This window comes from Lathamus discolor, chromosome 6 (genome assembly GCF_037157495.1).
Source record: "Lathamus discolor isolate bLatDis1 chromosome 6, bLatDis1.hap1, whole genome shotgun sequence".
NCBI lineage: Eukaryota > Metazoa > Chordata > Aves > Psittaciformes > Psittacidae > Lathamus > Lathamus discolor.
In genome coordinates this window covers 85,899,427-85,914,211 of record NC_088889.1, presented here as the reverse complement: position 1 = coordinate 85,914,211, position 14,785 = coordinate 85,899,427, and the positions used below count along the sequence as shown (strand labels likewise).

Genomic DNA, 14,785 nt, shown 5'->3' with positions numbered 1-14,785 from the left:
GCAATATCACCCAGGACAGGAGCCAGGATCCTCAACAGGCACATGAATTCCAGCATCTCTGGAAACATTATTTCCACATTTTGGGCAGACTAAGAGACAGTAAGTAAATAAGCAAGCTGTGGCATTTGCAATCTCTGTAGTTTTATTTAAAGTGACTGCCTGTGCTCTAAATGCTTCTGTGGATATTAAAAATACTAAGAGAAAAGCACGTATCCTTGATCTGATACAGCCCAAGGCAGCTTCACAGTATGGCCCATTTAATGCCATTGAGCAGTCCACTGAACAATTAAAAACCCACCAGAAAAAGGAACTGCCTGCTTTCCCCCGAAAAATCACATGGACCAGTGCATCCCAGAACCTCTGTGTCACTGGTCTCTGTACTTCTCCTTTGAAACAGTGCCAGTACTGTTTCTTGGTCCTGCGTAGAGACGTTGCCCATTACCTTATGCACAGGAGCAGCACAAGGCACATGGGGTCCTTCTCTCATTTCTTGTTCAGAAGTGTTTTCTCTCCAAGGAACAGACCAGTTTTCCATGATTGCTCCTGGGCAGTGGCTGGGATGTAGCCCGGGAACCAGGGATTTGCTGCATGATCAGGTAGTCCATGATGCAGCATGTTGTAACATCAACTGGTTTTCCTAAGCTCCTGTGTGCTGTGTTTATGAATTCAATAGAACTGGCCCTGAATGAGTATAAAATTAGATTTCACTGTTGAATGTGGGAGAAATACAATGGGAGAGGCACACTGATCCCATCAAGCAGAGAAGTAATGGTCAGAAGGGCTACAATATCATCATAACAACTCTGTTATTAATACCAATAGCTAAGACTTCTTCTGCTTTGTTTTTGTGCTGAGGTTATAGCTACATGTTAACCTTCATCAGTCCTTCTGACGATAATGGTGAAAGTGACATATCACTGAAATTGTCTTCCTATATGTTTAAACCACTCTGCCACTTTTCCAGGCAGTATTTGTGCCCCTGTTTATGCCGCAGACCCTGGTGACCTTAGAATACTTTTATTTACGACAGCATAAGCATCATTTCCATGGCAACATCCTTTTCAAGCTGCAGATTGAGGATTGAAATTTCCTGAGCAATAGAAGAAGCAATGGTGGATTTTTTCCCCGCTAATCAGCTAGTAGCAACTTTCTTGTGCAAAATGGTCAGCCACGACAAATCATTTAAAAGCTACATTATCATCATAAAGCTCAGCATGGCTAGCCTAAAAATAAAAGAGTTAGATGCAGTTGTTTAATGGAAATGAAGATTGTGCAATGATATGCTCACTGCTACTCCAGTAAATTGACTTCAACCTGCTCTGCGACGTAGCCTGATGAGGAATAGAGTAGTTTACCTCCCTAGAATGACACATTATTTACAGGAAGACTACTACATAATTATAATCCTATATGGTTGCAGACAATGCTTTCCCATATTGGAGGAGATGACAAAGTCTGTTTGAAAATGATCCAAGCTATCAACAAAGGAGTATTATTAACAGATACGTGGGTTGGTAGCTTATGTGGAATTGCACTTAGTGCTTTCTGCCTTCAGAGAGCACCGGGGTGGAGCTGATCTGTGAGACGGAAAAGCCACCTGTTCGTACAAGGATGCCAGCAGTTATGGAATCATAGAATCACAGAACAGTTAAGGTTGGAGAGGACCTTAAGATCATCCAGTTCCAACCCCCCCTGCCATGGGCAGGGACACCTCACACTAAACCATCCCACCCAAGGCTCTGTCCAACTTGGCCTTGAACACTGCCAGGGATGGAGCATTCACAGCCTCCCTGGGCAACCTATTCCAGTGCCTCACCACCCTTACAGTAAGAACTTCTTCCTTATAGCCAATCTAAACTTCCCCTGTTTAAGTTTTAACCCGTTACCCCTTGTCCTGTCATTACAGTCCCTAATGAAGAGTTCCTCCCTAGCATCCCTATAGGCCCCCTTCAGATAATGGAAGGCTGCTACGTGGTCTGCATGCAGACTTCTCCAGGCTGAACAGCCCCAGTTTTCTGAGCCTGTCTTCATACGGGAGGTGCTCCAGTCCCTGATCAGCCTCGTGGCCTCCTCTGGACTTGTTCCAGCAGTTCCATGTCCTTTTATGTTGAGGACACCAGAAGTGCACACAGCACTACAAGTGAGGCCCCATGAGAGCAGAGCAGAGGGGCAGGATCACCTCCTTCGACCTGTTGGTCACGCTCCCTTTGATGCAGCTCAGGATACGGTTGGCTTTCTGGGCTGCGAGCACACGCTGCTGGCTCATGTCAGGTTTCTCATCGACCAGCACCCCCAAGTCCTTCTCCGCAGGGCCGCTCTGAATCTCTTCTCTGCTCAACCTGTAGCTGTGCCTGGGATTGCTCTGACCCAGGTGTAGAACCTTGCACTTGTCATGGTTGAACTTCATAAGGTTGGCATCTGCCCACCTCACAAGTGTGTCAAGGTCCCTCTGGATGGCATCCCTTCCCTCCAGCGTATCAACTGGACCACACAGCTTGGTGTCATCGGCAAACTTGCTGAGGGCGCACTCAATCCCACTATCCATGTCAGCGACAAAGATGTTGAATAAGACCGGTCCCAACACCGATCCCTGAGGGACACCTCTTTGCTGGATATTGAACCATTGACCACAACTCTTTGTGTGTGGCCATCCAACCACTTCTTTACCCACCGAGTGGTCCATCCATCAAATTGATGTCTCTCCAATTTAGAGACAAGGATGTCGTGTGGGACAGTGTCGAATGCTTTGCACAAGTCCAGGTAGATGACATCAGCTGCTTTACCCTTATCCATCAGTTCTGTAGCCCCATCATAGAAGACCACCAGATTGGTCAGGCAGGATTTCCCCCTAGTGAAGCCATGCTGGCTGTCACCAAGCACCTTGTTGTTCTTCATGTGCCTTACCATGCCTTGCAGGAGAATCTGCTCCAAGGTTTTGCCAGGCACGGAGGTGAGACTGACTGGTCTATAGTTCCCCGCATCATCCATTTTCCCCTTCTTGAAAATGGGGGTTATATTTCCCTTTTTCCCGTCATTGAGAACTTCACCTGACTGCCATGATTTTTCAAATATGATAGACAGTGGCTTAGCAACTTCATTCGCCAGCTCCTTCAGGACCCACAGATGGATTTCATCAGGTCCCATGGACTTCTGCTCTTTCAGGTTCCTAAGATGGTCTTGAACCAGATCCTCTCCTACAGTGGGCCCAAGGTCTTCATTCTCACAGTCCCTGCATCTGCCTTCCAAGACTTGGGTGGTGCGGTCAGAGCATTTGCCAGTGAAGACTGAGGCAAAGAAGTCATTCAGAACCTCAGCCTTCTCCGAATCCTGGGTAGCCAGTTCTCCCGAGAGCTTCCGGAGGGGGCCTACGTTGTCTCTAGTTTGTCTTTTATTTGCGATGTAACTACAGAATCCCTTCCTGTTATTCTTAACATCCCTACCCAAGTTTAATTCTAACTGGGCCTTCGCTTTCCTAACTTGGTCCCTAGCTTCCCAGACAACATCCCTGTAATCTTCCCAGGCAGCCTGTCCTTGCTTCCACCTTTTATGAGCCTCTTTTTTTCCTTCGAAGTTTCCTCAGCAGCTCCTTATCCACCCAAGGAGGTCTCCTGGCCCTCCTGCTGCACTTCCTTCTAGTTGGGATGCAGCACTCCTGAGCTTGTAGTTGGTGATCCTTGAAAATCAACCAAGACTCTTGGGCCCCCCTTCACTCTAGGGCTATATCCCATGGAAAGTCCTTCCCGCTGTTGCAGATAGAAATAGAGAACTGAGTCTATGGGGACACGTCATTAGCCGCAGCATTGCTTCCCTCCCCAAAAATCAATCTTCAATAGTGGTAAGTGTTGTCGCTGCACAAATAGGGAATCCGAGATGCAGAGAGTTGCAATGATGTATCTGCAGTTACTTTAGCTGACAGTCAGAGGAGCTCCCTGGAGTCCCAGGACACCCCCCTGCCTATGAGAGGCCGTGAACCATTTATCAGAGTAAGGTGTTTGAAGGTTCCAGCTGTCGCCTGCTCAGCTGGCTTGGTGTCCAGCACCACTGGGACCATTGCTGCTCACTGGAGGACAGCACTTCTCACAGCTACTCAACATATCTCACTGGCAGAGAATTTTCATCAAAAATACCACTAGTACCAAATATGCTATTAATACTAACTCAGGTAAATATTTTATTTCCCATTGGGTTGTCCTGAGAACAATAGAATATAATTCCATATCTAGGCAGGATTTGATGCTGGCCTGGCCAAGCCCAGGAAACTGCTGTGTACCTAAATGGGTGAGCTTAGCAGAATTGACTCAAACCTCTCTATATTATTGTTACTCATGTCTCTGACCTTAATAGTGAGGGTGTCATGACAGAATTATCAGAGATAAATTTTCTAAGTCATGCTAGAAATTATTTCAAAGAAAATAGGAGTCGCTGTTGTTATTTTTTTCTCCAGAATTATTTGAGGTGGCAGGTAAAGAAATACTAGCCTACATCATGTAATGATAGAGGTACATTCCTACTTGATAAAAAACATGTTCATACTGATTTGCTTCGGGTCTCCAATATTTCTGGGGACAAAATTTCCACTGGCTCCAGGTTTAGGTACAGCTGGTCACTAATTGTCCTGGGGCAGCTGAGTAAATGCTACTTCTAAGCACTAGATTTTCCACACCAACGACTAGTAAAGTTAGCATTCTAGGGAGCAAAATATTAATAGCTTTCAGGACATCAAGAACTGCAAGAAGCCCTGGACTAGACGACCTTTAAAAGTCCCTTCCAACCCAAACCATTCTGATTCCATGATTCTATGACTAGAGCACTGCATACTACTGTGTAAGGCCAGCTTTAGCACCCCAGCATCCTCCTCCCCTTGAAGTCAGTTATCAGACTTGATCTGGAGTCTGAGAACCTGGGTTAGGAGATCAGGGAACCACTAAATGTATTCTGATGCAGGGAAAGTGCTCACCCTCATGCTGGCTGGCAATGGAAGAGGAGGAAGGTTTTCAGCCTGCTCTTATGGTTTCAGACTTGAACTTGGAACTGTTTGTTTTTGCTACGCCACCCCTTCCGCCCTAGTTAATAGTCAACTTTGAAACCCAGCTTTATGTCCCATGTGTTTGATTTACATTTCAAATGCAGGGCCAGCAGGGCAAGCTGTCTAAATCACTTGTCAGCACAAGGGAAGGAGGTGACACAGTGGGAAGAAAAAGTGAGATGCGGCTGTGGCCCAGTATAAACGCTCAGGCAGCTGGGCAATGCTGTTACTGGGAGAGTCCCCAGCAAGGGACAGCTGCTCACCTTGCTCAAAGGTTGAGGTCTAACCCATGCAACACACAGGGACCAGCTTGTCTTCTTTGATTTATACTCGATTCCTCCAACTCTGCAACCTTGCATCCTGTTTTCCTTACCCGCTGCAGCTGTACGTGGAGGTGAGGGCTTGAAAGGACCTAACAAGAGGAATTTCTTTTGAAACCAAAAATAGCCTGTCTTGATTTTATTATTTTCTTTTTTGGTCAGCATGTCGCAATCTTAAATTTATCATCCATCTGTAGCTGAACTGACATACAGGAAACCTACCTAATCTTGAGTCAGAGGGCACAGGGCAGAGTGAGTTCACTGGCCACTCTTGGAAACTGGCTGGAAATGCCATTTTCAGCTGCTCTTTGATGAGGTAACATCAAGGAGCAAAGCGACTGCACAAACCACACAGACCAATGCCAAATGGTTTGCAGGGCCAGTCAATGCGGCATTGAGGAAAGGGGAAACATTTGCAGTATCAGTCAAAAATGAGTTAGATGTGTTTTAAAGCAATTACTTTCCAGACTGTTTACTCTGAATGACACAAATATGATTGGCCCATCCTTAGAGACCTTCACGGGCTTGACCTGATGGATGTGGTGATGCCTAATCCTGCTCTTGCTGGTGCTTCCTGGAGTCACATGTGTGTGTGTTTCAACAGCTCATGAGCAGAGTCTTGCTGGCTGCTGTGTGCTGCCCTGATACATTTGTACAATAGGATGAGCTCTTCCTTTCAAGAAACATAGAGAGGGACATTTTACAAGGGCATGTACTGACAGGACAAGGGGAAATGGCTTTAAACTGACAGAGGGCAGATTTAGATTAGATGTTAGGAAGCAATTCTTCCCTGTGAGGGTGGTGAGGCCCTTGCAGAGGCTGCCCAGGGAAGCTGTGACTGCGCCATCCCTGTCAGTGTTCAAGGCCAGGATGGACGGGGCTTGGAGCAGCCTGCTCTAATGGAAAGTGCCCCTGCCCATGACAGGGGGTTAGAACTGGATGAGCTTTAATGTCCCTTCCAACCTAAACCAGTCTGGGATTCTGATCCTTGGGCTGCAGAGGGAACAACTCCTCATAGAGATGGCAGGTGGAGGAGCCAAGACAGAGCCACAAGGCCAGCACCGTCCAAGGCTGGTGTGAACACTGTGCCTCTCCAGCGAGTCCACACCTACCTTCCCAAGATTTTACTGGAAATAGCTATGTCTGCTTCTTACAAGCATGTTAAAAATTACCTGCCATGTTCAGCCGACGTAAATCCCCATAAATTCATTCCCCAGCCTTGTTCCTGGATAAATGCTGCTTAATTCTGTTTCTTCATAGCTGCAATTTCTCTGTTTATTTTAATGATGGTGCCTTGCTCTCAGTTTCACCACACACATCCTTTATTTTGCTAAAAAGGCAGTGATGAACATAAGTTGCATTACCAGAAATCACATTCCCGTTCCTGTTCTCTGGCTCATTTCTCCCTCATTTCCCATTACCTTCCTATTTTAAGACTGCATGCATGACATACCTGTCAGCTAGATCCATTCAAATATTTATCCAGTAATTTAATCAGTGAATTTCATGGTAGGTTGCTAACTACATTGATGATTTGCTCTTCATTCACATAGCTTGGGTTGCAATGCATTAGGGTGCTGGAAGGCTGCAGGTTCATGGGTATGTATGAACTTCATGAAGTTTATAAACTGTAAAGAATTTCTCCTTGTTCTTGCAGCCCTGAGGCCTGTGAGGTGCTTTGGGAGCATGCTGCAACAGATGGGAAAGCACTGGAGATTGCTGACACTTGGGCATCAATGTAACCCTGCATCAGCCTCAGCTGTGGGCCAGCCTCTAGCTCAAGCTGAGGGAAAAGCAAACAGAAGAGGGGCAAAGTCCACTGAAACAGAGAGTGAGGGATTTTAGCTTTAAATTTCAGAGGCTGTCCTCTTTTTTTCTCCTCTTAATCCCTAACTTGCCTAAAGCCAGTCATTCAGGAAAGGAAAACTACAGTCTTTCACAGGAGACTGTGCCCTCCCAAGAAAGCTCTTTCCCAAGCCAATTCCAGCTTCCAGGCTAGAACAACTTTAGGAGTTACACCAAACCTCCAGACTGTAGTCTTGAAGCCACCATGACTCCAGGCTGGAGCCCTCCCAGCCAGAATCAGCTCCCCAGAGCCAGGCACCAAGGCTGAGCCCCCCAGAGCTATCCTGCTGTGTGCCCCAGGGTTGATAAGCTCTAGGGTTTGCTGATTTGGCCAGTCAGGCCTTTCCTCACCTCAAAATGGGGCCTCAAAGAAAGGGAGGAATGAGCATTGACACTCTTTTATACTGTGAGTAACAGCTCAGCAATATATACCCCGGGGCAAGGTATGCTCCACACTCACTGATTTCAAAAGAACTTTAGATAAAAAAAAAGGAAAGGAATGAGGAACTAACTCAACACACCCTGTAGGTAGGTTCTGTCTTCCCTGTGGAGAATTATAAACTCCCAAATAGTATCTTCTGAATGTGTTATAAACAGCTTTTCCTTTTCCTTAGTCCCCCTCCTCAAACCTGAAACTACTGCTTCTTTACCAGATAATGCTCTGCCTTGACAGGATAGGAGAGGTTTTGTATGTATATAGATACTCTATCATCTATTTCCATTAACAGGTATTAGGAATAGGGATAGAAAAGGTAATCTCACTCTGTTGTATCCCGTGCCCAGCCTCTAAGAATCCTGTTACTTAATGTTTGAAACATCTTTTGGAGGTAGATGAATATAGTCACCCCCCACTCATTCCTGGCTCTGGAAATGGCAGCACACTTAGAGACATGCTTACTGCGAGCACTGGCTTTGGCTACAGCAGTTCTGCACTTCACATGCATATGCTTAAGGGCTTTGCTGTACTGGCTGAGCTAGCGTGCTTGATATCTTGCAGGATAAGGCAGGAAGGCAAAGAGAGATTAAGGATTTTATCATGTTCCCAGGAAAGTTCAGTAAAGAGTTTCATTGATTTCTGTGGAAGAGAAGCCATCCCAAAATAGTTTGCACAGCTGGGAGAGAAGCCCAGGAGATCCTAGTGTCCCATCCTTTCCTCTGACCATTAGGCTACTCTTTTCATCAAAGAAATATGGAACCTGGGGGAATTTATCCTCTCTTACAACCATGTGGGTTGGTCCAAAAAGAAGCAATATTATTATATAATGACTAATATAAACCTATAATAATTGCATCATAATATAACTATTCCTGCAGGAAACCCTGCAGAAAGGCTGTGTTAAGTGTAAGTGCAAGGATGGAGACCATACATATCAGAATACCTCGACAGATTTACCGAAACAGCAGATAAGTGGAGATAGATACAACCTTGTCAGAACTGTGGGGTTTTTTCCCCTGTAGAACCTGTACTTAGCTGAAATTCCAGAAGTGATTGCGTCTTACTTGTGTATATTTCCTGCAGAAATGGAATGAGCTGTTTTAGGAAATAACTTCAAACTTGCTGAAATTCAAAGCATTTTTAGTATATCAGTAACCTCAAACAGTTCTTGTTAATTGCTGAAGTAATATTCCCTTCGCTTCCCAAACAGCGTTAGTTTATTTTAGCCAAGACAGGAATATGAAAAACATTCTGGGCTGGAACATCTCTACTTAACACTTCTGTAGATGCAGTCAGAGTAGGTAGCTCAACATGCCCTGACTTTCTCAAAACTCTCTGAAAAAAAATTATAATAATAATTACAGTATATTAGTTAGTCCTCAGGGATAGCTCCATTTTCCATGCATGTAACCTTTACTGCTTTGGGATGCAAGCTGTTTGCTTTGGCAGGCTGAAACAGCCCATAACTTCGCCATGATAACCATTTTTAGTTTGGCCTGTAGATTTTTTTTCTCCCCTTTTCAAATCCATCTGTCCTGAGAAGTCAAATTCCTGATTTTATCTCGTACCACCCACCCTCTTCACTTACAAAGGAGACCTCAGAACAATCCCTCGTCCTCTTGCCTTGCTCTCTGGTTTTCCCTCGAATCATTCTCAAAGAGATTCATGTCTCTGTTTCATTCTGTGTGTGTTAAATACTTCTGACCCTGAAATCTGTGGGCTCTGAGGTAGGGAGGTTCCATATTTATTGCCTTGCAATAACATCTGAAACGCTTTTGTTGAATTTATGAGTTTTAAAAACCAGAAAACAACTCAGAAATCATTTTCCTGCCTGCCAGCTCTGGGTATTGCATGTAGGATTTTGACTGTTAGTTGTTGCATCATTACTGGGAAGAGAAATTCTGTTCTTTCGACTTCAAGCTGTTGACGATGGGTGCATGCATGAGAAAAGAAACCAGCTCTTTCCCCCATCCTTTTCTATGGATTTCAGAGGAGAAAATAGCAAAAACATCTCTGCAAGAAAAATCATTCTGTCTAGCTGGCAGTGGTTTGCCATTCAGCAGGTTCATTCATGCTGTTTTCATCGTTAAGTCTTTTTTCAGATGTCCAGAATCCAAATATAGCAGATGTGGGTGTTTTCTGTCTTTAAAAACAGAAAAACAGCCATTTTGACAAGGGCAGAGCAAATGCAAAGCGCAGACTGAGACCTGAGTAGCCAGTGAGAGCCCTCCATTGATTTTGATCTTCACATCATACTGGAGGCAACTGTGGAGAGGCTGTAATTAAATTATAGCAGAGTATAAGGTTATTCCGTGTTGCCCCAAGACCAAGTTCAGGCCAAAATCTGTTTTACGTAGCAGGGACATAGGTCTGTCTTTGCCCTGTTACTTTGGAGGGTGTCTCCCATAAGCTACATGGCCTCTGCAACTGAGTGCTCTCAACAGCTGTTCAAGTGCAATTAGACTTGAGCAAACCCAGTGATGGGGGTAAGAATAATGTTAAAGAATTGTCTTAGGAGTGCTGGGAAAGTGGCAGAGATTTGAGGGACACTGGAAAAAACACCTCTGGTAAAACATGTGTTTCCTCACCAGTAGGTGTAGGAACAAAATGATATTGAGTGTTTCTTGCTTCTCATGGAATGAAATGCTGTCCCTTCAGGTTCATCTGTGCAACTAATTCCCTCTTGGAGTTAGCCAGGAGAGACTGGTCTGTTACACAGAATTAGCAGGGATTACTTGCTTTATCACAGTCAGCTTTCCTATGCTCCAGAGCTCCTCCCACTCCCAGCCAGAGGTTCAGAGGTGGGTCCAGCATCTGTGTGTGGTGTTTCACCAGGCCCTCTGAGTCCTCACTGACAAATACCTGCAAAAACACTTTTTATCTGCTTGTCTTGTCATGGGGGCCATATGAAACTGCCTCACAGGCTGGGTTCAGCTGCTTGGACTCCCACTTGGCCACCCGTGGTGGGTAGTCAGAACTTTTCTGGGGTTTGACTTTCCACCTCTTTGAGGGACTCGTGTAAGTGACTGTCTTGCCAACAAATGGGTCAACAAACTGCCGCTTTTTGGGAACCTATGGATATCTATTCTTCAGAAGCATTAATGGGTGTACTCCCATGAGGAGGACATGTAAGCATTAAAATAATTAATACTAATATATTAGTATTCCTATATTTAATATTTTAATATTTTAAAATACATATATTAATCAGTTAATGTTAATTTCTAACTGACTATCCTCACATGTCTTTGGTTATGAGCTTTGCTCGGTTGAAAAGTCTACTGCATCTGGGAGTTAACGTTTGAAATAGACGTGCAGGATCGAAACTTGTTGTTTTTACTACTACTGTTTTCAGCATCCTTTTCTGAGGAAGTATTGGACCAATCTAGCCATAGCTGGAAGGTGTCCTGTGTCTTTTGAGGGAGGGTTACTGAGGGAATGCACGCACACCAGATCTCAGGCTTCTCTGCACGTCAAGGGAATGGTTTCCCCCACATGTATAACAGCAGAGAGGTAATTAACCCAAGGAGAGTGGATAAAACACGCAAACCTTACCCTGGCCACAGGGACACACAGTGTTGGAAGTAAATGACAGCTGATTTCTGCCTAGTAGAGCAGCTGCTTTGGAGCTGCCCTCCCATTTCCTTGGTTTCCCACCTCCTGTCTGAGCTCCTGCCCTTCCGCTCCTCCCCTGCATGTTTCTTTTCTCTTAGGGAGAAGTATATTTTGCCTGTAATAGTTGGAAATTACCCCGTTTTTATTTAAATCTGTCATTTCCAATCCCCATGGTTACTCCTAATTCAACACCATGAAGAATTTGCCTCCTTGATGATGTCTAGGAAATGTCTTTGTTTAAACCTGCTCTGCTAACCTAGTGACATAACCTAAGTTCTCAGGTATCTGTTTTCTTGCACACAGGTGTCATTCCTCTGGATCATTTCAGCTCTACTGCTAAACTGTATCCCATTTATTCTGGTTATCTGAAAGTCCTCCCTTTCCCTTCAGCCCAGTCCACCTTTCATCTTGACCATCTGGAAGACTGCTGTTAAGCAATGCTATCTTGGTCTCATTTGTAAGAAATAATTGATTTATTACTGCTACATACCTTTCTTCATTTTCCTGGGCATGGTAGAAATAACAGACTGTTCTAGTCTTAAAGAACTTCATATAAATTGCATTCACATACAACATAGCGATAAGGGGACCTGAACTCAAAGGAAGGCACATCATATCTGAACTCTCTGGAGTTTTGAGAGGTTTATTTTAATAATATCCTGACTTTAGCATATACAATCCATGGTATTTGCCAAGCTTAAAACAACAGCCACAGGAGGATCCTGTCGTACGTTTTGCAACCGGTTCTCACATCAACAGAGCTCTGATCCTGCATGGAATTCATTCCACATTTTATTCATTATCTGAATGAGTTATCAAGACAGCTCTCTGCCTGGCCGGAGGTACCAACATAGTGCAGACAGATTTTTTCCCACAGAACTCTCTGAAGTGATACTGTCAGCATAGCTATATTTAATGGGCTCTACCCATGCAGTCAGTCTCTCAGTGCAGGAGAAATAGTTTACAATCTCTGAAACCCTACACTCCTCTCTGCCATGGAGCAGGAAAAAGTAACATCTACCATCATTCCTTTTGCATGTCGCTGAATCCAGGGGGAAGGGAAAGCTAATAAGACAATGAGGACATTGAAAACAATATTCTAAGAAGCAGAGCAAGGCAAAACTCCCTCCCCAATCAGTAGTCAACATGTGCAAGCAATCTTCAACCACAGCTAAAGACAGCCTTTAGATTCGCAGATGTCATGCCCTACTTACCTTTGCTTAAGGCTTAGTATTAGTTTAGAAATAACCTGTTGATCTTTTGTATATCATTGCTATTGCTCAGTGATGAGTTAAGACAAAGACTGTTGCATGGAAAGAGTTTCACCCCAAGTGAAATGCCATTAGGCAGAAAATAGCTGACATTTTGGGAAGATAACGTATGGCAGCTCTATGTGCCCTCTGAGTTTTCTATGACATACCCCCTGCACCGTACCTCAAAGAGCTTTGTGTCATGTGCACTAAGGTAAAGGTGATTTGTCTTAAAGTGATTTCTATCCAATAAAATTGCCTGTTTCCCCCCTTTTTTCTTTTTTTTTTTTAAAGGTCTAGTTCATGAATATGGCAAAAAAAGTCATTTCATGCTGATCAGGGGACTTAGGTAAGCAGCGGGATAATGTTGTGACCTTCACTTCACATCTGAAATGAAAGCATCTCAAGGTGTGGAAGAGGGATAGGCAAGTGATGTCTGTGAAACCTGGGCCTGCGGTACAGGTCTGCTCCGCACTATGCATGAAAAGCACCAGGCAAAAAAATAGTAATGCTAGTGTAGTTTGGCAAGGATTTAGCATTGGAACAATGACACTGATGGACAGCAGAGACAAGAGCGATGGAGAGAACCTTACCTGGGAATGAACAGTAGCACAGCTGTGCCAGGCAGCTCATCATGACTGAAAATGCATCATAGTCATCACAGGGAGAAGGCTGGGAGTTTATATGAGGTATCTTCCACCTCTCTAAGTCCAAAAATCTATTTCCAATGTCTTATTGTTACAAGTGTTACTGAGTTGGGAAGTTTGGAGGTCTTAAAATATAAATATTTAATGACTGCCTTGTAGCTCAAAGCTTTAGGATCAATGTTCATTACCTCTTATCATGCTGTATCTGGTATGCCTGTAAGTTCATTTTTTAAAGTCATGAACTACATCAGTCTTAATTGCCCAGCTGAGATTTGTCCTTCTACAAGGCATAGGTATAAAGTTGACTGCTCTTGTGGCACAGTTTAATTCCGAATTCTTCAGTTAGACTGGAAAAAGATCCAGCCTTCTTGCCCACTGTGTGCTCCTCCTCCCCCCATTATAAGAAAAATACCAAATGTGCAGGTTATAAATAACGCAAGTTATCTAACATTTCACCATATAAGGAATGAGCAGAACTGGAAATGCTGATTTCTTTTTTGACTTTAGCATTTAAATTAAATGGACAATGTAGCAAATTGAATATTCCCAGCAAAAAATGGTTTATGTGCAGTTCTGGTGCTCTTGTGTCTTGCTCTGAGATTTGTTGGCCCATTTGCTGGTACTTCAACAACCAAGAACTGTAAGTTTGACATTATACTGCTAAAACATATCAGCCTCTGACCAATTTGAAAGCAAAGGAAACAGTGCTCCTCTACTTTCGCGTTATGTCCCGTGTAAGGGTAAGGAGCACACAGGAAGGGACTGTTTGTTAAAGCTTATGGGACATGTATCTACTTGCCAAAGACTATCAATCATGAGCTCAGTAACACCATCTCCATTGCTGTCTTTAGCCAGAGAACATATATTTTGAGGGCAAGCACAGGAAGTTAGATATGTTGTCATACAGATAAATCTTGGGGTAAGCTAATCTTGGGCTAAAATTGGAGTCTGAAGTAAGTAGTTGGTTTACACCATTTTTTTCCTTGTGAAATAACAGGTATCCTTCCAGAACCCTTTTCTCCATGAACAGGAGCTGACTCAGTTCTGGCAAGCAGTCCCCTTCCCTCTGTGCTTCTCCTCTGAACCCTGAACTGGCCTCCAGTTAACTCATATGGAATTAAAGAAGGAGATGAAGATATGAAGCTGTGCTGAGCCTCCCTCTCTGTCATACAGGGTGTTATCAGATACTGAAAAGCAGTTTTGTATCCCCTGGTAACACTAGGCTCAAGAAACATTTCACGAATAAAGAATCTGGCTACCTGGTAATTATGTGCCCAGCATTCACTTCCAGTTATCTCCCACCCTATTTGCCCACAACCAGGTATGAAAACATTCATGCGGTAAACTGAAAATAATGGAAAAATTCACTGATTTTGGAAGCAAAGTGAGTTAAAGCAATGAACCGCAGTACATGTTCTTTATGCATGTACAGCAGCATAAGGAAACTGTGGGAAGCTAATTTGCAAGCCTGTTTACTGAATACCTGGAACAACTCCCATTTCCCATTTAAATTAGCCTCAGGAAGCCAAGTGTCTAATTTGCTTCTCCAGTACCTGCTTCTTCCACACATTTATGTCCTTACCCTCAGATGTTTATTGCTGCATCTATAGTCTATAGTAGCCTCTCCAGGGAAAAATAAATGCAGG

The 14,785-nt window shown here is 44.0% G+C and overlaps 1 protein-coding gene across 1 annotated transcript in view; it reads left to right on the top strand.

The window, feature by feature from the left end:
- The window catches only part of PDGFA (platelet derived growth factor subunit A), a 53,985-nt gene extending 39,580 nt beyond the window's left edge, over positions 1 to 14,405 (top strand). The window contains exon 7 of the mRNA XM_065684424.1: positions 14,137 to 14,405. The gene's annotated coding sequence lies outside the window, so the exon portion shown is untranslated. The remainder of the gene's footprint in view (positions 1 to 14,136) is intronic.
- The last annotated feature ends 380 nt before the right edge of the window (positions 14,406 to 14,785 follow it).